Raw genomic sequence first — 24343 nt, 5'->3', positions numbered from 1 at the left:
ACAATGAGCTATGTTGTTATTATGCGGTGTATACAGTGTATGTCCATAACACAATAAACATGCACTTCCAACCATTGGTTTCCTGCCTCAATGTAATCGGTTGTGGACCCACAATCACTTGTTTCAATTTAATCCGAAAAGTTTAAGACACCCCTGTATATGTAATTTCAAGCTGTGTGCTCGCGTCCGTCTGTATATGCAGGCTAATCTCAGGAACAGCTGTAGGGATTTTGGTCCTGTTTTGACTAATAGATGCACTAATTCATGATGAAGGTGTTAGTATATAATTTATAAACATTTCGTACAAGCCGGCCGCGGTGGCCGAGCGGTTCTAAGCGCTTCAGTTCGGAACCGCGCGACTACTACGGTCGCAGGTTCGAATCCTGCCTCGGGCATGGATGTGTGTGATGTCCTTAGGTTAGTTAGGTTTAAGTAGTTCTAAGTGTAGGGGACTGATGACCTCAGATGTTAAGTCTCATAGTAAAAAAAAAAAAAGTTTCGTACAAATAGTACGAATCATGATAAGTTAAACTCAAGTTGTGAAAACAGCGCCATTGCCGACTAGCAAACAGCCGCCATGACTAACAGACAGCAGTGCCTTGAGAACGCAGCAAGGGAGATCTAATTTGCATTTGGTCTGGCGGTGTAGCCGTAGAGCATGTCGCCATAGAGCGAAAATAATGGGATCAGTTCCCTGCTCGATCAACTTTTCCACTCTACCTTTTAACCTAGCATTCATCTCTCAATGTTAAGAAATTACTTTTTCTATCAGGGTGGTTTTTGTTGGTACTGACAGTCTGCGTTTTATATCTTTTCTGTTTGACTAGTATCACTTACGTTGCAACTCAAATAGCAACACTCATTAATTGCTTTTAGCATCTGGTTTCCTGATCTAATTTCCTCAGTAACACCTGATTTAATTCTACTATAATCCAGTCCCTTGTCTGACTTTGGTTGATGTTCGATTTATAATATATTTTCAAGGTACTATCCATGCCGTTCATTGCTCTTGCAAAATCTTAGTCTCCGACAGAACCAAACTTTCTTTCCCTTTATAGTCTCTGACAGATTTACGATGTCACTGATAAACCTCAAAGTTTTAATTTATTCTTCTTGAACTATGAACCGCTTTCCAAATTTCTCCTTGGTTTCTGTTACTGCTTGTTCAATAGATGGGTTGAAGAACATCGTGCAAAAGCTATAAACCTGCTCACGCCCTCGTCAACTACTGCTACCAATAGCGATGTACACTTATATTTGTGTCTACACGTACTAAATTACTTGCAGTAAGAGCGAGGAATGTAGGAGAATGAAGGGCGCGGCAGAAACAATGAAGTGTTTGAAATTGCTTGCCATTGTTGAATGCAGCTTCCTAGAGAACTGATCTTGGTATTAGAGCGTAGTGCGGTTCAGAGCACTACCATTCAATATCAGTCGTGTGTTAGCAACTGAAACGTTTTCCAAATGTGACAATAATGTACAAACGCAGCATTTGAAGCCACTGGTCGTAATTCAAATTGTTCAAAAAATGGTTCAACTGGCTCTAAGCACTATGGGACTTAACATCTGAGGTCATCAGTGCCCTAGACTAAGAACTACCCAAACCTAACTAACCTAAGGACATCACACACATCCATGCCCGAAGTAGGATTCAAATCTGCGACGGTAGCAGCAGCGCGGTTCCGGACTGAAGCACCCAGAACCGCTCGGCCACAGCGGCTGGTGGTCGTAATTATTGAGTTCCATCCCAGAAGTCGATTACAAGATGTGTCCAGCAGTTCGGAGCAACGGCATCTGCAACCAATAAGTCGCCAGCAGGTACGCCACGAAAAGTTGACACCCTGGACCATATTGAAACAGTAGCAGCCCCTTTTTAGCGAAGTCAGTTCGTCGGCATTCGTTGGATTTTAACATCTCGGACAGAAGCATGTGACGGGTGTTGCATCTACATATTCATTTCTATACCTAGAAGCTCCCACTTATTGCCCAGAAATCAGAAATATCGTCACACAGCTTCTGGAGATGGTCAACACTCGACCCTATTTTCCCAACAACTACATGACGCCTGAAGAAGCTCACTTTCACTATAGCAGCGCAAAATTTACAGTGTGTTATTGATCAGTACTTTTATGGAGAATATTGCAAGCGTTCTGGCACAGTAACATCAAATCGGTTGTTGTTACGTTGCAGCAGGTCGTAATGCACGAAATGCGTCGTCAGAATGACCATGTGCAATCGTTGTGGCTACAACAGGACGCTGACACTGCCCACACAGCCAGAACGTCCATGACAGGCTTACGCAAAATGTTTCCATAGCGTCGCCAGATTTATAGGCTTGTTATCTGGGTATTTCCGAAATCTAAAGTCTATGTTAAGGGGCGAACAACTATTGAGGACTTGACAAACAATCTCTTTGCAAGGTTATTAACAGTGAGCGTGATCGAGCTGAAAATTGGATCGCCAACAATGGTGTGCACCTAAAGGACATAATTCATAAAAACGAGATTACTAATAAAACTGTACGAAGTGTTTCTTCGAACAATGGACTTTGATGACGTGCATCTATATATTTTCATGGTCAAATAAAATGCTTGCAGAAGGTCCTGGTTTCTGTCGCAACATGTACATCTACACTGAATGAATATGGGTAATGGATTGTAGTCACGTTATTGATGATATTTGATAAAATATTGAAAGAAGATTTTCTTCAAATGATCGTCCGCATTTTTCTGGTTTGATGCAGCTCGCCAACAATTCCTCTTCTGTGCCAACTTTTCCACACGAAGAAGCAGTTGCAATCTACACCCTCAATTACACTCCTGGAAATGGAAAAAAGAACACATTGACACCGGTGTGTCAGACCCACCATACTTGCTCCGGACACTGCGAGAGGGCTGTACAAGCAATGATCACACGCACGGCACAGCGGACACACCAGGAACCGCGGTGTTGGCCGTCGAATGGCGCTAGCTGCGCAGCATTTGTGCACCGCCGCCGTCAGTGTCAGCCAGTTTGCCGTGGCATACGGAGCTCCATCGCAGTCTTTAACACTGGTAGCATGCCGCGACAGCGTGGACGTGAACCGTATGTGCAGTTGACGGACTTTGAGCGAGGGCGTATAGTGGGCATGCGGGAGGCCGGGTGGACGTATCGCCGAATTGCTCAACACGTGGGGCGTGAGGTCTCCACAGTACATCGATGTTGTCGCCAGTGGTCAGCGGAAGGTGCACGTGCCCGTCGACCTGGGACCGGACCGCAGCGACGCACGGATGCACGCCAAGACCGTAGGATCCTACGCAGTGCCGTAGGGGACCGCACCGCCACTTCCCAGCAAATTAGGGACACTGTTCGTCATGGGGTATCGGGGAGGACCATTCGCAACCGTCACCATGAAGCTGGGCTACGGTCCCGCACACCGTTAGGCCGTCTTCCGCTCACGCCCCAACATCGTGCAGCCCGCCTCCAGTGGTGTCGCGACAGGCGTGAATGGAGGGACGAATGGAGACGTGTCGTCTTCAGCGATGAGAGTCGCTTCTGCCTTGGTGCCAATGATGGTCGTATGCGTGTTTGGCGCCGTGCAGGTGAGCGCCACAATCAGGACTGCATACGACCGAGGCACACAGGGCCAACACCCGGCATCATGGGGTGGGAAGCGATCTCCTACACTGGCCGTACACCACTGGTGATCGTCGAGGGGACACTGAATAGTGCACGGTACATCCAAACCGTCATCGAACCCATCGTTCTACCATTCCTAGACCGGCAAGGGAACTTGCTGTTCCAACAGGACAATGCACGTCCGCATGTATCCCGTGCCACCCAACGTGCTCTAGAAGGTGTAAGTCAACTACCCTGGCCAGCAAGATCTCCGGATCTGTCCCCCATTGAGCATGTTTGGGACTGGATGAAGCGTCGTCTCACGCGGTCTGCACGTCCAGCACGAACGCTGGTCCAACTGAGGCGCCAGGTGGAAATGGCATGGCAAGCCGTTCCACAGGACTACATCCAGCATCTCTACGATCGTCTCCATGGGAGAATAGCAGCCTGCATTGCTGCGAAAGGTGGATATACACTGTACTAGTGCCGACATTGTGTATGCTCTGTTGCCTGTGTCTATGTGCCTGTGGTTCTGTCAGTGTGATCATGTGATGTATCTGACCCCAGGAATGTGTCAATAAAGTTTCCCCTTCCTGGGACAATGAATTCGCGGTGTCCTTATTTCAATTTCCAGGAGTGTATTTCCTGGATGTATTTCAGTCTCTGTTTATATCCTCTACAGCTTCCCTAGTACCCTGGAAGTTATTCCCTAATGTCTTAATGATGTCCTATCACCCTGTCCCTACTTCTTGTCAGTGTTCTCCATCTGTTCCATTCGTGGCCGAGTATGCGGAGACCTCCTCATTCCTTATCTTTTCAGTCGATCTAATTTTCAACATTCTTCAATAGCGCCACATCCCGAAGGCGTCGATTCTCTTCTGATCCGATTTTCCTACAGACCACGTGTCACTAACATACAGTGCTGCGCTACTTACGTATATTCTCAGAAATTTTTTCCTCAAATTAAGACCTGCGCTCGATAACAAACAGACTTCTCTTCACCAGGAATACCTTCTTTTCCAGTGCTAGCCTACTTTTTATGTCTTCCTCGTTCCGCCCGTCATGAGTTATTTTGCTGCCTTTGGTGGAAGAACGCCTTACTTCATCTACTTCGTGATCCCTAATTCTGATGTCAAGTTTCTCGCTGTTCTCATTTCTGCTGCTTCTCATACTTACGTCTTTCTTCGACTTACTTTCAGTCCATATTACGTACCCATAAGACTGTTGGTTCCAGTCAACACATCCTGTAATTCTTATTCTCTTTGACTGAGGATAGCAATGTCATCAGCGAATCAGATCATTGATATCGTTTCACTCTGAATTTTAATCCAATTCTCGAACCTTTCTTTTATTTATCTCGTTGTTTCTTCAATGTATGTAGCGAACAGTAGGGGTGAAATATGATATTCCTGTTTTACATACTTTTAATTCTAGAACTTATTTCCTGCTCTTCCATTCTTATTGTTGGTTGTTTCTCTATAGCTTGCTTCTATTTTTCTAAGAATTTCGAACATCTTACATCATTTTACACTGTCAAACGCTTTTCCCAGGTCGCCATAGCCAATGAACATGTCTTCATTTTTCTTCAATCTTTCATTATCAACCGCAATGTAAGAACTGCCTCACTGGTGTCTTTATCTTTCCTAAAGCCAGACCAGCCGTCATTTGACAGATCGTCTATTTTCTTTTCCATTCTCTTGTATAATATTGTTGTCAGAAACTTGAATGCACGAGCTGTTAAGCTGATTGTGCGATAATTGTCGCACTCGTCAGCTCTTGCTATCTTCGCGACGTTTTTCCGAAATTCTGATGGTATATCGCCAGTCTCATCCCATACACCACCTTGACCAGTCAAAATGGTTCAAATGGCTCTGAGCACTATGGGACTTAACATCTGAGGTCATCGGTCCCCTATAACTTAGAACTACTTAAACCTAACTAAACTAAGGACACAACACACATCCATACCCGAGGCAGGAGGCAGGATTCGAACCTGCGACCGTAGCGGTCGCGTGGTTCCAGACTAAAGGACGTAGAACCGCTCGGCCACAACGGCCGGCTTGACCAGCCGTTTTGTTGCCACTTCCCCCAATGATTTTAGAAATTCCGATGGAAGTTATCTATCGTTTCTGCCTTATTTGATCTTAAGTCTTGCAAAGCTATTTTAAATTCTGTTTCTAGGACTGGATCCCCAATCTCTTCCATGTGGACTCCTGTTTCTTCTTGTATCATGTCATTAGACAAGTCTGCCGCCTCGAAGAGGCCTTCAGTGTCTTCTTTCCACCTATCTGCTCTCTGCTGTGCATTTAACAGTGGAATTCCCATTGCACCATTAATGTTACCGCCCTTGCTTTTAATTTCCCCGCAGGTTGTTTTGACTTCTCTATATGCTCAATCCGTCTTTCCCTCGAGCACTTTTTACCATTTCCTTACATTTGAGGGGACGAATTTCTTTTTCATTGGCGTCCGATAGCCTGTCAAGGAGGAACCCACTAACACAACGCATTAAAGCTATGATCTTATGGTCAATTAGGCCACGTCAACTCAACGTTGCGGTCTACTGGGATCTTTCTCAGGAATCTTGTGGCGCGTTTGGTTCGCTGAGCACTGTCACAAAACACTTGTCAAGGCAGGTGCTTGGTTGTCATCCTGTCTCCGTCTCAGAAAATACTATACACAAACAGTTAAAGCGCGATGACAGTCAGAACGAAGTTTACACAATTGAGGGACAGATGGCGCATATTGCTTCCCGTCTCTCCCCGCCCCTTGGACTAATTGACGACTGTGGTGACAGGAAGGTTATCCGCCCATAAATCTAAAATAAAGTTTTTTAAATAATGAAATAATCGGTTTCCATTCGGCAGAGTAATCGCTAGAAAATTCGTGGGCTGTCAGCATTGAATTGGTAGTGATACGCGGTGGTCAAAGAGACGGGACAAGTTACTAAAATATTACTATTGTATTCCATCTAGGTGGCGTCTTGATTGTTGTTTGTATTCCTGGGCAGTAAGTCTACTTCCTCGACGGGGGGAAGCAAGAATGCTGTAGCTGTCTCATCTATTGAAATTACACTCATGCATGGAGATCTTACCTGCTGCTTGGACTTAAACAACAGAAAAAACATTATCTGAAGACGAAATAGAAACCATTGTAAATGCCAAACCTCAGATTTTTCGAGAGAGTGGAAAAACAATGTATCTCTATTTTTACGTAACTGATTAGCATAAAAAAATTTTGATGGTATTCTGATACCACAGAATGAACCTGTTAACAGCTTCGCTGCAGAACGTAATGAGACAACTGAGAAAATAAATTATCCAGAAAGTTTTAGGTGCCTTACCAGGAAACTGACTGGACTATAAGAACGTTTTTACAAGTTGATTTTTGTTAATAAGAGAACAGAAACCAGCCACTGTTAATCTCGCTATTTACTTGCACAAATAGCTGAGTTACTGGTTTAGAACCCACGCGTTCATCTCGGGACGACCGCTCAAGTTTACATTACGTTTCTTGTTGTTTACATTAGTTGTTGACTGTTTGTATTCAACAAATAATGTAAACAACAACAAATTTAATATAAACGTGAAGCTGAAACTGTCTTTTGGAGCCTGGTAACGGTGCTGCTTGTGTAAATAAACAGCGTTACTGACAACAGTCGTTTGCTGCTTTCTTCTTTTCAAGGAAAAACTTCTATTTTGTACAGGCCGGTCTCAGAAATGTCAGTTTTAGTCAAAATAGGAGGAAGGAAGTTTTAGTTGCAAGTGGCATTAATATTGAAGTGCTACACTTGATGTGTGGTAGCATAAGTTCAAAAGTTTAGTAATAGATTTTCAACTCGTACAACTCAGTCAACAAGAGCAACTTCTCCAATCTTTTAAATTTTAATAACTGCAGAAGGAAGCTCAGCTTGGGACAAAGGACAGGCGGCATCTACTGACGCATTTTTGAAAGACATTCTCCATGGTTTGGTACCTAGATCAAATCTAGGGACACGTTAGACAATACCGTGAACACAACAGCACTGAAAATACGTTTTGTAAAAAAATGGCAGTAACGAGATTTACCACTTCCTCCCTTCGCTTGTTTTACATTCGTATGTTGTTAAGATGCTCTCATATTTCTCTTCCCGCTAACAGAACGATTAGTCATGTCAATAACGTAAAACACTTTCCCCTAATAGCACTATCAATCCTCTCACGGGGAAAGCAAAGTATAACACTACTGGATTTTACTAAATTAGTAATGCATCTATAATTTAACTCCTCTTAAAGAATTTCGAAATGACCGTGACTGTGCTTAATGGATAAGGTGTCGGAGAGACGTTTGTTTCTCGGAAAGATTACTGTTGAAAGAAAGGAATAACAGAATAAACAAGATTCGAACCAAGGTTAAGTAAACTGTAACAGTTGCCAGCCTAACTAACCAAATTTATACGAAGAACTGTAAGGAAAGTCAGCTAGTGGTATTTAATTTTGCTATAATATTTCCTTTACTGAAATACTATTTTTGTTTATGGGAAACGAGGCAGAAGCACATTTTAGCAGGTAATATATGAGTGGTTTGGCCCTCAGGAGGGATATTACAAAGTTCTCAACAACTAGCTCACAGTATAATCTGTATAATAAAGCAGCAAAGTAATGATCATTGCAAGTGGATGATTTACTTATGGAGGAGCGCTTCTAACTTGGACATGAGGTTCCTTTATCGATTTAATTATTGGACACTACTTCCATTGCAGAGGTATTTAGATAACTGTTAACTAAATACACATGAAGCACTGTTACTTCCAAATCTGCATAATAATTGCTCCTTACGCTGGCAGTTCAAGTCTACTAGCCAGCAACTATTAGGAATCGTCACTATTTTTGCGGATAGCTGTAATAGTATACTGAGACTTCACTAAGACCAAACTTTAAGCTAAATACCTTAAACCTACTCGTAGTAAGAGCACTAAGGTGAAACTTTAACGCCGGCCGCTGTGGACGAGCGGTTCTAGGCGCTTCAGTCCGGAACCGCGCTGCTGCTACGGTCGCAGCTTCGAATCCTGCCTCGGGCATGGAGGTGTGTGATGTCCTTATGTTAGTTAGGTTTAAGTAGTTCTACATCTAGGGGAGTGATGACAGATGTTAGTCCCATAGTGCTTAGAGCCATTTGAACCATTTTTGAAACTTTAACCATCCATTTACGAAAAATTCATGGAGTACTTGAAACGTCGGCTGACTGAATAATTATAAAGTTTACTACTCCATAAAAGTTACTAGAATTTTGTTAAGGAAGGTAACTGATTCTCTGTTCAATAAAATAAGATACTCAGAAATATCGGAACACTTGGAGTAGAACCGCGTCTAGGTTAGTGATTAAGAATAAAATACGCGTGCTCAACACAAAGTGTAGCGAACACTATCTTATTATTAAATGAGAAACCACGTAAATTGTCCATGCAGTTATAGAGTACTCAACTGAATGTTTGAGATGTAAGTGGTGACAGTGCCTATGTGCTGTGACCATTCAAAAAGGATGGCTCTTGCTGTGTAACAAGCTCTGAGGATTCTATTCTTCTTGTCGGAGTTTCCTAGTAGGCAGCTAACGAAAGAATGCCATGAACAATGAGCATAATTACTTCCACATTCGAGGCTATATTACATAATCTCACTGCTCTTCTTGCCTCGTCAGTCCACATGATGCTAGCCTGCTGGCCACCTACTAACTCTTGCCACAAAAGAGTCTTTGCAGTTCGACAGCCAGATCCACCTTTTCCATTCCCTATAATGTTACTTAAAATCCGTCTTGATTGCAAATTTTTTTTTATTATTCATATGACCAGTTTCGGTTCATTCAGAACCATCTTCAGATCTGATATTTCAGTTACAGGAGTAACCCGTCCAAATCCAGCAACTTTCACATGCTTTTCTGTGACGTAGCATGTGAAAGTTGCTGGATTTGGACGGGTTACTCCTGTAACTGAAATATCAGATCTGAAGATGGTTCTGAATGAAGCGAAACCGGTCATATGAATAATAAAAAAAAATTGCAATCAAGATGGATTTTAAGTAACATTATAAAATCACTGATTGCGGTTATCCCGTAAGACATTATGTCTGTTTTTGCAAAATTTTCCATTCCCGCCAAGCAACTTACGTTCAAGTTTTACATGATCGCAAACCTACTTTCCCTGTGCATAAACCACTGTTACAAGTAAAGATACAACACTTCCTTTTTTTTTACAGTTCGATATTTTTAAAAGGTACATACATTAATTAATTACACTGACACAAACCGACATAAATAATGAATAAAATATTTACATAGGTGTTACAGCAAAGAGCTTGGTGATGAAGGAGTCGCGTTAAGTGAAAACAGACGAAGTAGTTAGATAAGACAAATATAGGTAATAATGATTTAGTATTACATCCTGGCCACCGTCATTCTGGCGTTTCACTAGCACAGGTATTCACGTACTTTTAAACGGGTTTGGCGTTTCTTTTGTAATGATAGTTTTACTTTTACTTATGCAAACGGTTAGCTGCAGTAACTAGTGTCGTATCGTTCAGAGACAGCTGTGCCACATCACAGATGGCAACGTGGCTCAGTACCACAGACATAAGGGTGTCTTGCTGCTATCCGCAACTACGTATGGGAGGCTCTCCAGAAGACGTGACCTCGCAGCCCCCTCGCTCTGAGGTCAATATAGTGTCGTGCATGTAAGAGCTACGGCAATGAACATCATAGTGTGTGATGAACAAGTAGTTAAAGTTTCGACGAATTTGAACTGTTGTAAATGTAGACCAGTGCACTACAGGAGAACAGTTTGACAATCTGTGCATTAAGGGATGCTTTCATAGTCAGTGACAGTTCTAAAGTTATCACGCTATCCTGTGATAAAGAAGTGTGTCAAAGTTAAGTAAATCGATTATTCATTTATGTAATAAACTGAAATAATATTTCACGTGTTCGCGTTTGATGAATCTTCTCCCAGACCAATCAAACAACCACAATTCTGGATGGAAGAAAGTAGATTCATCTGGTCACAGCAACTTGTTAAACCATTTTACAGAGTGGAAAGTAGGTCTCACACTCTTCTTGTTTGCATTGTGAACAAAACTTCGTTTCAGGACATGTGTATGCAAACCTCAGCATTACAATTTACCATCAGCATTTCCCTCAAGAATCCACTTCAGATGCCAAGCTGTTGCTGCCACTGATGGGGAAGGCACGAAAAGACAGAGTATTTCGCATTGGTTGCTTCTGGGCTCAATGGTAGTGCGAAGTGACAATATCGAATCTATTAATATGTACAGAGGTACTTGTAAATAAAGATTTCATGTCGAAGATCATCAGTAGGTCAATCGTGATTACCTTTACAGCGTAACTATTTCTAAAAATTGTTTAGAATCTTTCACAAATATGTCCGTTTTTCCTATTAGATGCTTCAGTTTTCCCGTAAATTTATGTTGGTGAGATATGTCCGATCATTACAGATCTCACAAGGAGACCCTCCACACTGTAAATCACGGATTTTGATGCGCTTCAATTATGTTGTAGAGGCACTTACTCTGAGTACCTGGCTATCCGGTTTTTTAGCGGCGGGCCTTGGTTTTTGAGAAAATCGATTTCGAAGTTCATTGCAGCTTTGTATACCTGTAACGTTATATATATTCCGAGGAAGCCAGCGTAGCTCAGAGGTAAAGGTTCACGGCTACCGTGCTGGAGGTACCGTGTTCGAACCCTGCTCATGTAGTTTTGTTTTTTGTTTTTTTCTTTTTAAACCGACCGAATTTTTCAATTTTATTTCAAAGAATATCAACAAATAATGTAAGGTGTGCGAAATTATAAAGTTATATTCAGTTATTAATTTTTTTTGTCTTACAATATGACAAAATGTTATTTTTCATCGTCCACATTGCTTGATGTGACAGAAGAATATTATGGGTGATACTAACATAGAAACAACTGAAGCACAAATTTTCGCAGCATCACGCGCATTTTATGAAAGCATCTGTCTTGCAGGCGCACGGTTTCTTCATGAGAGATACCGGGAAACACAATTCTTTTGCATTCAAAAAGATTTCTCCTTTTTCTGCTAATTTCGATGCGAACCATGCGTATCTAATCATGCTTTCAAAATAAGGAGCGCTGAATTGATGTAGGATTAGCGAATGTAATTTTATCGAATCTTCCCTAGAAGCGATCTCTCTATTGTCTTTCATCAAGTCGCGAGCATTCTGAATAATTTTCGTAAAGATTTTTGTGGTGTCACCGCCAGACACCACACTTGCTAGGTGGTAGCCTTTAAATCGGCCGCGGTCCGTTAGTATACGTCGGACCGGCGTGTCGCCACTATCAGTGATTGCAGACCGAGCGCCGCCACACGGCAGGTCTAGAGAGACTTCGTAGCACTCGCCCCAGTTGTACAGCCGACTTTGCTAGCGATGGTTCACTGACAAATTACGCTCTCATTTGCCGAGACGATAGTTAGCATAGCCTTCAGCTACGTCATTTGCTACGACCTAGCAAGGCGCCATTATCATTTGCTGTTAATCTTGTGATGCCTGTACCGTCAGACCGATGATCACCAATTATGGATTAAAGTTAAGTATTCCAGAAGCTACGTACTTATTTTACTAGTCTCAACTCCTTTAACTGTTTCGGATCTCACGCCATCCTGCTTGAGCTTTAACGCGTGCCTTTCGGCTTCACCTCATGGTGGCTTGGCTGTCTTGCCAAGTCACAACAATTTTCACCTGTCGGTAAAAATAAACATCGCAGGGCTGGCAATAAGGAGTGCACTTACGTGGGACCACTTTTAGGGTGCTCGTGCTCGCTTTCCTTTCATCAGTGAATAGATTATCGTATAAAGTTTAATCGGTTTGCCCTCCCCACGAGTTGACAATGTACAAATATTTTTTCTGTCCCACGTACGGAAGAATTGCAGAACGCAAAAATTCTTCGTACACGAGGTTTGTGAAATTCCCGGATTTCGTACAGGACAAGACTGCATTTCTATATTTCCCTGCTAATTCGTCTACTCGTTTTTGAACGTTAGGTCCCACTTTTCCGGACGCTTCTTGCATACATAAAAAATCATATGGGAGCAGGATTCGAACACAGTACCTCCAGCGCGGCAACCGTGAATCTATACCGCTGCGCTACGCTGACTTGCTCGGAATATGTGTAATGTTGCGGGTATACAAAGGACGCAATGACCTACAAAATCGATGTCCACAAAAACCAAGGTCCATCGCTAGAAAACCGGATAGCCAGGTACCCAGGGAAAGTGCCTCTACAACATATTTGAAGCGCATCAAAATACGTGTTTTGCAGTATGGAGGGTCCCCTTGTCAGTGGACATCCTTCATTGCGGCAGTCTGATTTGTGACACGTGGTTGTGGCAAGGTGTTTAGAGGTATACATGGAGCATAATAAAAGAATGCATTTACTATAAGTAAGTCACACACGATAGAACACTTGCTGCCTGCAGTAGCAAACACCACGTGAAGGGCATACGGATTTTAAAATCTCCGACAGCTACCCCTAAGGATGTAGGAAAGTCCAGCTAGCAAGTAACACCTGTAACAGTGAGTGTAATTTACATAGAGATGACAGTAAAGTCTTCCGGTTTCGTGGGTGTTCTGTATCAGGAAATTAACTACCCATTCACGACGCACAAGGAATACAAATACACTACTGGAAATTGAAATAAGAACACCGTGAATTCATTGTCCCAGGAAGGGGAAACTTTATTGACACATGCCTGGGGTCAGATACATCACATGATCACACTGACAGAACCACAGGCACATAGACACAGGCAACAGAGCATGCACAATGTCGGCACTAGTACAGTGTATATCCACCTTTCGCAGCAATGCAGGCTGCTATTCTCCCATGGAGACGATCGTAGAGATGCTGGATGTAGTCCTGTGGAACGGCTCGCCATGCCATTTCCACCTGGCGCCTCAGTTGGACCAGCGTTCGTGCTGGACGTGCAGACCGCGTGAGACGACGCTTCATCCAGTCCCAAACATGCTCAATGGGGGACAGATCCGGAGATCTTGCTGGCCAGGGTAGTTGACTTACACCTTCTAGAGCACGTTGGGTGGCACGGGATACATGCGGACGTGCACTGTCCTGTTGGAACAGCAAGTTCCCTTGCCGGTCTAGGAATGGTAGAACGATGGGTTCGATGACGGTTTGGATGTACCGTGCACTATTCAGTGTCCCCTCGACGATCACCAGTGGTGTACGGCCAGTGTAGGAGATCGCTCCCCACACCATGATGCCGGGTGTTGGCCCTGTGTGCCTCGGTCGTATGCAGTCCTGATTGTGGCGCTCACCTGCACGGCGCCAAACACGCATACGACCATCATTGGCACCAAGGCAGAAGCGACTCTCATCGCTGAAGACGACACGTCTCCATTTGTCCCTCCATTCACGCCTGTCGCGACACCACTGGAGGCGGGTTGCACGATGTTGGGGTATGAGCGGAAGACGGCCTAACGGTGTGCGGGACCGTAGCCCAGCTTCATGGAGACGGTTGCGAATGGTCCTCCCCGATACCCCAGGAGCAACAGTGTCCCTAATTTTCTGGGAAGTGGCGGTGCGGTCCCCTACGGCACTGCGTAGGATCCTACGGTCTTGGCGTGCATCCGTGCGTCGCTGCGGTCCGGTCCCAGGTCGACGGGCACGTGCACCTTCCGCCGACCACTGGCGACAACATCGATGTACTGTGGAGACCTCACGCCCCACGTGTTGAGCAATTCGGCGGTACGTCCACCCGGCCTCCCGCATGCCCACTATACGCCCTCGCTCAAAGTCCGTCAACTGCACATACGGTTCACGTCCACGCTGTCGCGGCATGCTACCAGTGTTAAAGACTGCGATGGAGCTCCGTATGCCACGGCAAACTGGCTGCCACTGACGGCGGCGGTGCACAAATGCTGCGCAGCTAGCGCCATTCGACGGCCAACACCGCGGTTCCTGGTGTGTCCGCTGTGCCGTGCGTGTGATCATTGCTTGTACAGCCCTCTCGCAGTGTCCGGAGCAAGTATGGTGGGTCTGACACACCGGTGTCAATGTGTTCTTTTTTCCATTTCCAGGAGTGTATAAGCCAGTTATACACTGGCGAAAAAAACTCGCAGCTCCAAAAAATTATTGATATACAGCAATGAAACTTCGGGAGTACGTTTCTCTAGATAACATATGTAACTAATTTAGATTACAAGATCATAAGTTAATGTAAGCTCGAGGTAAGCCATTGCAAATGTGAAATGCTGTTGCATTTATAACGGGTGTAACCGTCAGAATGTTGAACGAAAACATGCAGACATGCATGCATTGTGTTTTACAGGTGCTGGATGTCAGTTTGTGGGATTGAGTTCCATGCCTGTTGCACTTGGTCGGTCAATGATGGGACAGTTAATGCTGTTTCTGGATGTCGCTGGAGTTGTCGTCCGACAAGTGTTCGATTTGAGACTGATCTGGCGATCGAGCAGGCCAGGGCAACACGTCGATACTCTGTAGATCGTGTTGGGTTAGAACACCGGTATGTGGACGAGCGTTACCCTGCTGGAAAACACATTGTAGATGTTGTGCATGAATGGCAGCACAATAGGCAGGATCAACACACTGACGAATAAATTTGCTGTCAGTGTGCGTGGGATAATCACGAGAGTGCTACTGCTATCATACGATGTCGCAACTCAAATTCCGGATGCACGTCCAGTGTGTGTAGCACAGAGACAGATTGGTTGCAGACCGTCAACTGACATCCTTCTAACAAATACACGTTCATCACAGGCATCGAGGAAGAAACAGTTTTGATCAGAGAATGCGGCAGACCTGCACCCTGCACTCCACTGAGCTGTCGCGTGACACTACTGAAGTAGCCCCTGGTAGTGGTCTGGGATCAGTGGAATGCACTCTGCAGGGCGTCTGTCTCGGAACTGTCCTTGAAGTGACCGATTTATAGCAGTTCGCTGTGTCGCTGTAGTGGCAACTGTAGCTCTAATTGCTGCTGCAGATGCAGTACGACGCGAACGAGCCTTTGTAGTGCCTCTTTCAATGTTGATGGATCTGAATCAGATGAAGGTGTAGAACAAACTTACTCATCTCCTTTGTTATGTCTAAGTTTTGTGTAAGATCTCAGTGGCTGGATTCATTGAGTTGGTTCAAGATCTTCTCTGGGACTGAACTCTTTTAAGCAGTTTTTATGGGTGCTTGTATTTCATAAATTATTTGTTGTTCCATTCGATGATCCTACATCTGATTCAACTTATTCTGGTCCTGCTGCTGTCATTTCATCCTCCTAATTACCCACAAATGTGTTAAATATTCAGTTCTGTTCTAGTTAATGATCAAAACCAATATCTCTCTTGATCATGATGTTGTGACTGAGAAGCAATGTTTGACTGGACTCAAATCTTGTGGAGCATTTCATCTTTGAGAATTACTTGTTTTTCCTTTATTACTCTCAGATGAGTTGGTTCAGGTAAAAAGTATGCTTTACTTTTTTCACAGTATTGTTGAAGTATTTACTGGTGTTTATCTGGCCTCCTTGGTGTTCAGAAGGTGGAGATCCACTGTAACACTAAATTCACGTAGATGCAAAACAAATAGTTTTTCTTATCCATGAATCTTTGGTTGTCATCTTGTACAGGCTTCATAGACATTCTGTTTGTAAGATATACTGCTACAGAGACTGCTTCTCTTCAGAACTTCGCAGGGTAAGTTGACTTCATGGCATAGTCATTGTGTTTCTTAACTGTGATCTATAAATAATGCTTTACTGCCTTAATTTTGCTCTGCACTGTGTAGTTTTAAGATGTCAGACAATCTTTTCTTTTGGAAAATTTGTAGCTTCTCATTTATAATGTGTATTTATTGTCAGTCTGTAATTTAAGATTCTCTTTTGACCTGACCACTTTCTCAGTAAATTATTTCTCAGCTATGGAATAGTATTGCCTCAGTTTTAGAACTCCTATGTACTTTCATCACGTTCGGTCTGTGGAATCGATTCGTCAGTATTTGATGTGGTTTACGAAATATGTCCAGCAGTAATGTTAGGTGACTCACCCTATATATATATATATATATATATATATATATATATATATATATGGTGTGCTGAACACGATGGCCTTCCCTCTTGGTCGTTCCACATGGCCATCTGGAGCACAGTCTTATTGCGACTGTACATTCTCGTGACCACTGCTGCCAGCATTCATCTAACAGTGGCTACTTTCGTGCCAAGTCTTTCTGACACATCCCATGATGAACATCTACTGGTCGTAGCCCTGTTACATGACCTCGTTCAGACTTAGTGAGGCATTCTTGACTAACATCAACTCACCATGTCCAGTCTCGAAGGTAACTAACGCTCACAGCCATTACAGATTGTATTTAAAGCAAACTTTATTTACATCCTCATAGTTCCCTACCATCGCCTATCTTATGTGACTGTCGAGACATTATTTTTCAGATATGGAAAAACACGCCTATCAACGTTGCAAGGTTTTGTATGGTGGCAGAATAAATGAAGGTCAGATTCGCACCTTACATGAGAGCTTTATACATCAGAATGGGAAGGTGAATAAGACACTTAACTTAATTCAGCGGTAATGAGAAAATTTTCCTTTCACTATGAAACGTCCCCTTTGAACATGACTGTGCGTAAACTGACACACAATATTTTTTAGCGCAACGCAATCTGACTTTCAATAATCCCTACAAAATAATGGCCCTGACTAACATTAACCTATACCTTTCACAAATCACTTACCTCACAAAAATCTTCGTTGCTCGAACTACTGCAATACAGCGAGCGCCACTACTGCCAGCTACATAAAAGATTCAAACTACGGAAGGCACTAACTACTGATAGGCATAGTTAGCAAATGAAAGATTTTAATAGAGAACAAACAATGACCTTAATAGTCATAATATATATAGCAGTTCATGACATCCAGTCTTACAAATTTCAAAACCCCGACATCTCTCTCCCCACATCCACCACTGCTGGCGGCTCACCTCCAACTGCCAACGCTATGCGCTGTTAACATCCAGCTGCCCAAAACTACAATGGCAGACAACAATGCAAACTAGCCACAAACTGCACACAGCACAGCCAGTGATTTTTATACAGAGCGCTACGTGGCGTTACCAATAACAAAACCTAAACAGCCTACTTACAACTATGTAATGCAAAAAGGGATGATAATCAACAGTAATTAACACACCGTTCCTATAATGCGTGTTTGAGCAGAAGGTGAAACAAGCACCAAGAGGGGTTTTAGTTTGGAATTCAGAGGGATGAGAGCAGAGGCAAGGCCATGTTACAGGGGGTACCACAGAAACCACTTAAAGGGGTGTCCCAGGCGGAAAGTCAATGACCGACCAGATGACTCAGAGGGGGAGAGCGAGTATAATGGGCCATCTGAGGGAAGACAGGAAAGAAAACTTTGAGAAAACTGTTTTTCGGAATTCCAAATGGATACGAAACAAGAACAGTGACACATTTTCGATCACATATCCAGTGAGTGGTAAACACGTAAGAGAGTCAATGCACACATTTAGGTATCTGAAACGGGCACAAAACGTCCGATTGGCAGAAACGCGCTAGGAAGGAGAAAAAAGCCAATGTTTCAATGCAATTTAATGGTAGGGACCTTGCGATTGGTAGAGAGAGTTTCCACAAAATAAGAGGAACGCCCCTATTGGTCGCTAAAAGCCATGACGTTAAGAACGAAAGAACCCCGGTGGGGAGACAGCTCGGCTATGAGTAAGACAAGACGGAAATTATTGGAGACTCTTCTCTGAACTGGCGTCAAGTGCAGAACGGAGCGCATAACGCTCTGTACAACGCAGAGGAGTGATTTGTGTGAACAGTGCGTTCACAGCAGCTGATATCCAGCTAGAAATCAGCTGCAGCATCGTTTAGCTCCAACTGTGGAGAAACGAACCGGCCAATTAGTTAATTGTTCTTGCGAGAACTGAGAGGGCATTGTAATACACATGCTGCTCCAACCATGTGCGTGTATATCGCTACATTCTAACAAGGGAACCTCTCCATCGCACCCCCCTCAGATTTAGTTATAAGTTGGCACAGTGAATAGGCCTTGGAAAACTGAACACAGATCAATCGAGAAAACAGGAAGAAGTTGTGTGAAACCGTGAAAAAAATTAGTAAAATATACAAACTGAGTAGTCCATGCGCAAGATAAGTAACATCAAGGAGAACGTGTGCTCAGGAGCGCCGCGGTCTCGTGGTCAGCGTGAGTAGCTGCGGAACGAGAGGTCCTGGGTTCAAGTTTTCCCTTGACTGAAATTTTTACTTTCTTTATTTTCGCAAAGTTATGATCTGTCCGTTCGTTCATTGACGTCTCTGTTCACTGTAATAAGTTTAGTGTCTGTGTTTTGCGACCGCACAGCAAAACCGTGCGATTAGTAGACGAAAGAACGTGCCTCTCCAATGGGAACCGAAAACATTTGATCGCAAGGTCATAGGTCAACCGATTCCTCCACGGGAAAACACGTCTGATATATTCTATACGACACTGGTGACGGCATGTGCGTCACATGACAGGAATATGTTGTCGACCCACCTAACTTGTACACTTAGCGAATGGGTAAAAAGATTCTTCTACCTTGCCAGATTTAGGTTTTCTCGTGGATGTGATAATCACTCCAAAAAAATGACGAAAACATAAGAGTTTTCACATAAACTGAAAATAAAAAATTAAAATTTTCACTCGAGGGATGACTTGAACCTAGGACCTCTTGTACCGTAGCTGCTCTCGCTAACCACGGTACCACGGCGCTGCTTGACTCCTTGTGTCCTTGATGTTGCATATCTTCGAATGGACTATTCAGTTTGTATATTTTACTAATTTTTTTTTCATAGTTCCACACAACTTCTTCCTGTTTCCTCGATTGATCTGTGTTCAGTTTTTCAAGGCCTATCCACTGTGCCAACTTATAATTAAATCTGAGAGGGGTGCGATGGGGAGGTTCCCTTGTAAGACTAGGGATGAGTACATGTCCTCTCACATAACATAGGGAAAGTTTCTGCTGGAGAATTCAGCAAAGGTGTAATTAGTTGTATAGAAATTTGAGTTGAAGAGAGTGGCCTAGCAGATGACAGCTCATCGCAGCTTCAGGTAAATACTGCGTGCAGAGGTGTGAACTTGTTGGTTCACCATCTTGCGTCCACTGTAAACTCGAGCGACCTTGGGTAATCTTTTGCTCAATTTGTCACATAAATAACCATCCACTGTAGACTTGATGGTCATTCTAAAAATAGTACTGAACTTTGAACCGGAATCAGACGATTTTCCTAGTACTGACCAATATCATAAGTGTAGGAGCAATTTTGTAAAGAAACTTCAAGTTAAACTTTAATATTGTCTTGTTTAGGATAATTTAACCTTCTGAGAGTTAATATTCAATATTCTTGTTTTTAGGATTATTTCACTTTTTGATTTGACGAGATGCGTTATCCTGACATCCGTTTTTTGTTGTCACATTGAAAACTATGTAAATGTGTGTATTTTTATGCTAATATTGCGACATTAAACATGTCATTCCAACTTACGCAGTTATCTTCAATCCTAGAATAAGTAAACCACAAATATTGCACCATATTCTTCTTAGTATTGTAACTTTTTCCGTCAGTGTATTTTGGTAACATTCCCTCTCTCTTTCACTATCAGCTATCAGTACAGACAAGAAGACGGTGGCCCACCAGTGACAACTTGCAGAATTATACCCAAAAACGCCACTAATGCAACTGGTAGACGGTTCAATACAGACGCTAAATATCCTGTATAAAGCTAATGACAAAATTTCAATAACTAACTTCGAGTGATGAATTTAGGTATGTACTCACAACCTTCCACGTAGCGCTCAAGTGTGGATCGCTACAGTAGGTAAAATTGCAGGAAATTTTACTTAAAATAATTGACGTATTCCAGAATGAGATTTTCACTCTGCAGCGGAGTGTGCGCTGATATGAAACTTCCTGGCAGATTAAAACTGTGTGCCCGACCGAGACTCGAACTCGGGACCTTTGCCTTTCGCGGGCAAGTGCTCTATCAACTGAGCTACCGAAGCACGACTCACGCCCGGTACTCACAGCTTTACTTCTGCCAGTACCTCGTCTCCTACCTTCCAAACTTTACAGAAGCTCTCCTGCGAACCTTGCAGAACTAGCACTCCTGAAAGAAAGGATATTGCGGAGACATGGCTTAGCCACAGCCTGGGGGATGTTTCCAGAATGAGATTTTCACTCTGCAGCGGAGTGTGCGCTGATATGAAACTTCCTGGCAGATTAAAACTGTGTGCCCGACCGAGACTCGAACTCGGGACCTTTGCCTTTCGCGGGCAAGTGCTCTACCAACTGAGCTACCGAAGCACGACTCACGCCCGGTACTCACAGCTTTACTTCTGCCAGTACCTCGTCTCCTACCTTCCAAACTTTACAGAAGCTCTCCTGCGAACCTTGCAGAACTAGCACTCCTGAAAGAAAGGATATTGCGGAGACATGGCTTAGCCACAGCCTGGGGGATGTTTCCAGAATGAGATTTTCACTCTGCAGCGGAGTGTGCACTGATATGAAACTTCCTGGCAGATTAAATCTGTGTGCCCGACCGAGACTCGAACTCGGGACCTTTGCCTTTCGCGGGCAAGTGCTCTACCAACTGAGCTACCGAAGCACGACTCACGCCCGGTACTCACAGCTGTACTTCTGCCATCCCCCAGGCTGTGGCTAAGCCATGTCTCCGCAATATCCTTTCTTTCAGGAGTGTTAGTTCTGCAAGGTTCGCAGGAGAGCTTCTGTAAAGTTTGGAAGGTAGGAGACGAGGTACTGGCAGAAGTAAAGCTGTGAGTAGCGGGCGTTAGTCGTGCTTCGGTAGCTCAGTTGGTAGAGCACTTGCCCGCGAAAGGCAAAGGTCCCGAGTTCGAGTCTCGGTCGGGCACAAAGTTTTAATCTGCCAGGAAGTTTCAATTCACGTATTATTAAAAGGCTCTATTAATATGTTTGTATTATAAATTAATTAGCTGACATCTTTATTTAGTGTATCATAAATTAACTATTTGATGATTTAGGGAGTTCAGTGTATTTTGAACAGCTCACAAAAATCCAGAGACTCGATAGAAGTGGCAGCACACGTCTCCGAAGATCTCGTCGGCCAGCTGCAATTCCTCTAAATGAAATTCTGTCGCCTGAAAACTTGAGTTTGGCTTTGTTTTCGGACGCAGAACACTCGGGGCTTGCATTTAGTCAAATGACGCATGGACGTCTTGCCAGATACACAGAATTCACAAATGTAACAGGTTAATAAGTCTCCCGGTGAAGATATCGTGACAGCAAATTCGCCAGGAAATGTCCAGAAAGCAATGTCCGAAAATGCTGTGTCAGTACTCAACACACACAAACTCAGGTCACTCACTTCTGGATAAATGAACAAGTTGTATACCTTAAAATTCGTATATTCTGTTCTCTTGAAAGTAGTACAGTCGGAATAAATCGAAATTGTTACTATCAGGCACCACTTCTGTCGTGTAAATTATTTTAAATTAATAAAAGCCGTAATGGGAACCAGCACTAGAATAAGTATGTTAACAAAATTGGTGTTAATCACTTTATCCGTCCGTACTAGTTGAGTGTACACACCGAAATACAAGGGCCCGCATCTCGTGGTCGTGCGGTAGCGTTCTCGCTTCCCACGCCCGGGTTCCCGGGTTCGATTTCCGGCGGGGTCAGGGATTTTCTCTGCCTCGTGATGGCTGGGTGTTGTGTGCTGTCCTTAGGTTAGTTAGGTTTAAGTAGTTCTAAGTTCTAGGGGACTTATGACCACAGCAGTTGAGTCCCATAGTGCTCAGAGCCATTTGAACCATTTTTGAACCGAAATACAAGGGGTGTCCAGTTAGTAATGCAACACATTTTTATTATGAAAGCAGGTTGCCTTTAGACAGGATTCCAATACATCATATTATTCCCCACGCTTTTGGTCAACATAGTCTCCTTTCAACGCAACGGCCTTACGCCACGTTACTGGAAGGGCCTGTAAATCAACATGGTACCACTCTACAGGTCGACATCGAAGCCAACGGCTTGCTGCGTCAATAACCTCCCCGTCATCCAAGTACTGCTTCCCACGGAGTGCTTACGTCATGGAGCCAAACAGATGGAAGTCGAGAGATGCGAGATCCGGGCTGTAGGAACAGGAGGAACAGTCCAATGAACTTTTGTGAATTCCTGTCGAATACGCAAACTTGTGTGAGGCCTTGCGATGCCACGGCACGGAGAAGGAGTACTCCGTTTGCATTTTTGTGGCGAAGAACACGCTGAAGTAGTTTCTTCAGTTTCCTGAGGGAAGCATAATACACTCCAGAGTTGATCGTCGAGGGAGGACATCAAACAGAGTAACCCCATAAGTGTGTCAGAAGACCATCACCAAGACTTCACCGGATGAAGGTGTGGCTTTGAACTTTTTCTTAGGAGGACATGTGGTGTGGCACCCCACCCAATGGACTGCCCTTTAGTTTCCGCTTCGAGGAGATGATCCAAGTTTCACCTGTGACGATGTTCGACAAAAAACTCCAACATAGCAGGAGTCGCAGCTGTGTGCGCCCGGCTGCGTATAGCGCCGCCAAGAGTCGGAATTTCATGAAACTGTAGGTGCTGAAGCGGGAATATTTCGCTATTTCCCACAGCAAATTCTTCTCGTAAAAGTTACAACGGCTGCGTACTCTCGTTACTAGATTCTCTCTCCAAGCAGAAGGGATACAGTCACAGAACGTCTAGCGTGCTCTCGCAGTCAGTAGAAACTTTTCACGACACATTTGAAAAAGCCCTTTAAGCGCTGTACAGACGGAGAAATTTCTTGGGCCGTAACTGGCGTAGCGAGTAAATTGTTTCGTATGAACTGTTACCTTGCGTGCCATGTGGTGCCGAGCCACCGCATTACTAGTAAATAGCATGCAATCAAACGAAGCTAAATTCCGCATCATATAGCTGCCATTTGAGTGCATACGTGTGCTTGTTTTTGCAACCGGTAGTGCACCGTCTGATAATGCAGTGGTCTAAAGAAGCTTTAGAAAATCTTATTGAGGCATACAGACACAGAACATATCTTTATGACACAAAATCACCCACATACCATAACAAACACGCTAGGAAATATTCGACGAAATATTTGTTTCATTGAAGGAGGTTAGGTTTTTCGACTCATACTGAATTTATAGCGAAGATGAAAAGCATCCGCACGACGTTTGTGTCAGAACTTATTAAAATAAAAGCTTAGACAAAGAGTGGTATGGGATCTGCTGACGTGTATGAACCCACGGGCCGGCCGGTGTGGCCGTGCGGTTCTAGGCGCTTTAGTCGGGAACCGCATGACCGCTACGGTCGCAGGTTCGAATCCTGCCTCGGGCATGGATGTGTTTCATGTCCTTAGGTTAGTTAGGTTAAAGTAGTTCTAAGTTCTCGGGGACTGATGACCATAGATGTTAAGTCCCATAGTGGTCAGAGCCATTTGAACCATTTTTTTTGAACCCACGGTCTGGTATTTTAAGAAACTTATGTTTCTGCGAGACCATGTTCTGGCAAGCAAAGGAGATTTCAGTGCAGAATTCTCACAAGAACGCGTGGACTACACTAAAAACAGTAACGTCACAGTGAGTAATTTCTTAGCCCCTTCAGTTTCCTCTGTAGTTAGCGCAATAAGTGAAAAAAACTAAGCTGATA

Source organism: Schistocerca nitens, chromosome 1 (assembly GCF_023898315.1).
Source record: "Schistocerca nitens isolate TAMUIC-IGC-003100 chromosome 1, iqSchNite1.1, whole genome shotgun sequence".
NCBI lineage: Eukaryota > Metazoa > Arthropoda > Insecta > Orthoptera > Acrididae > Schistocerca > Schistocerca nitens.
The sequence above is the reverse complement of the archived record's forward strand: the minus strand, read 5'-3'. Positions refer to the sequence as shown.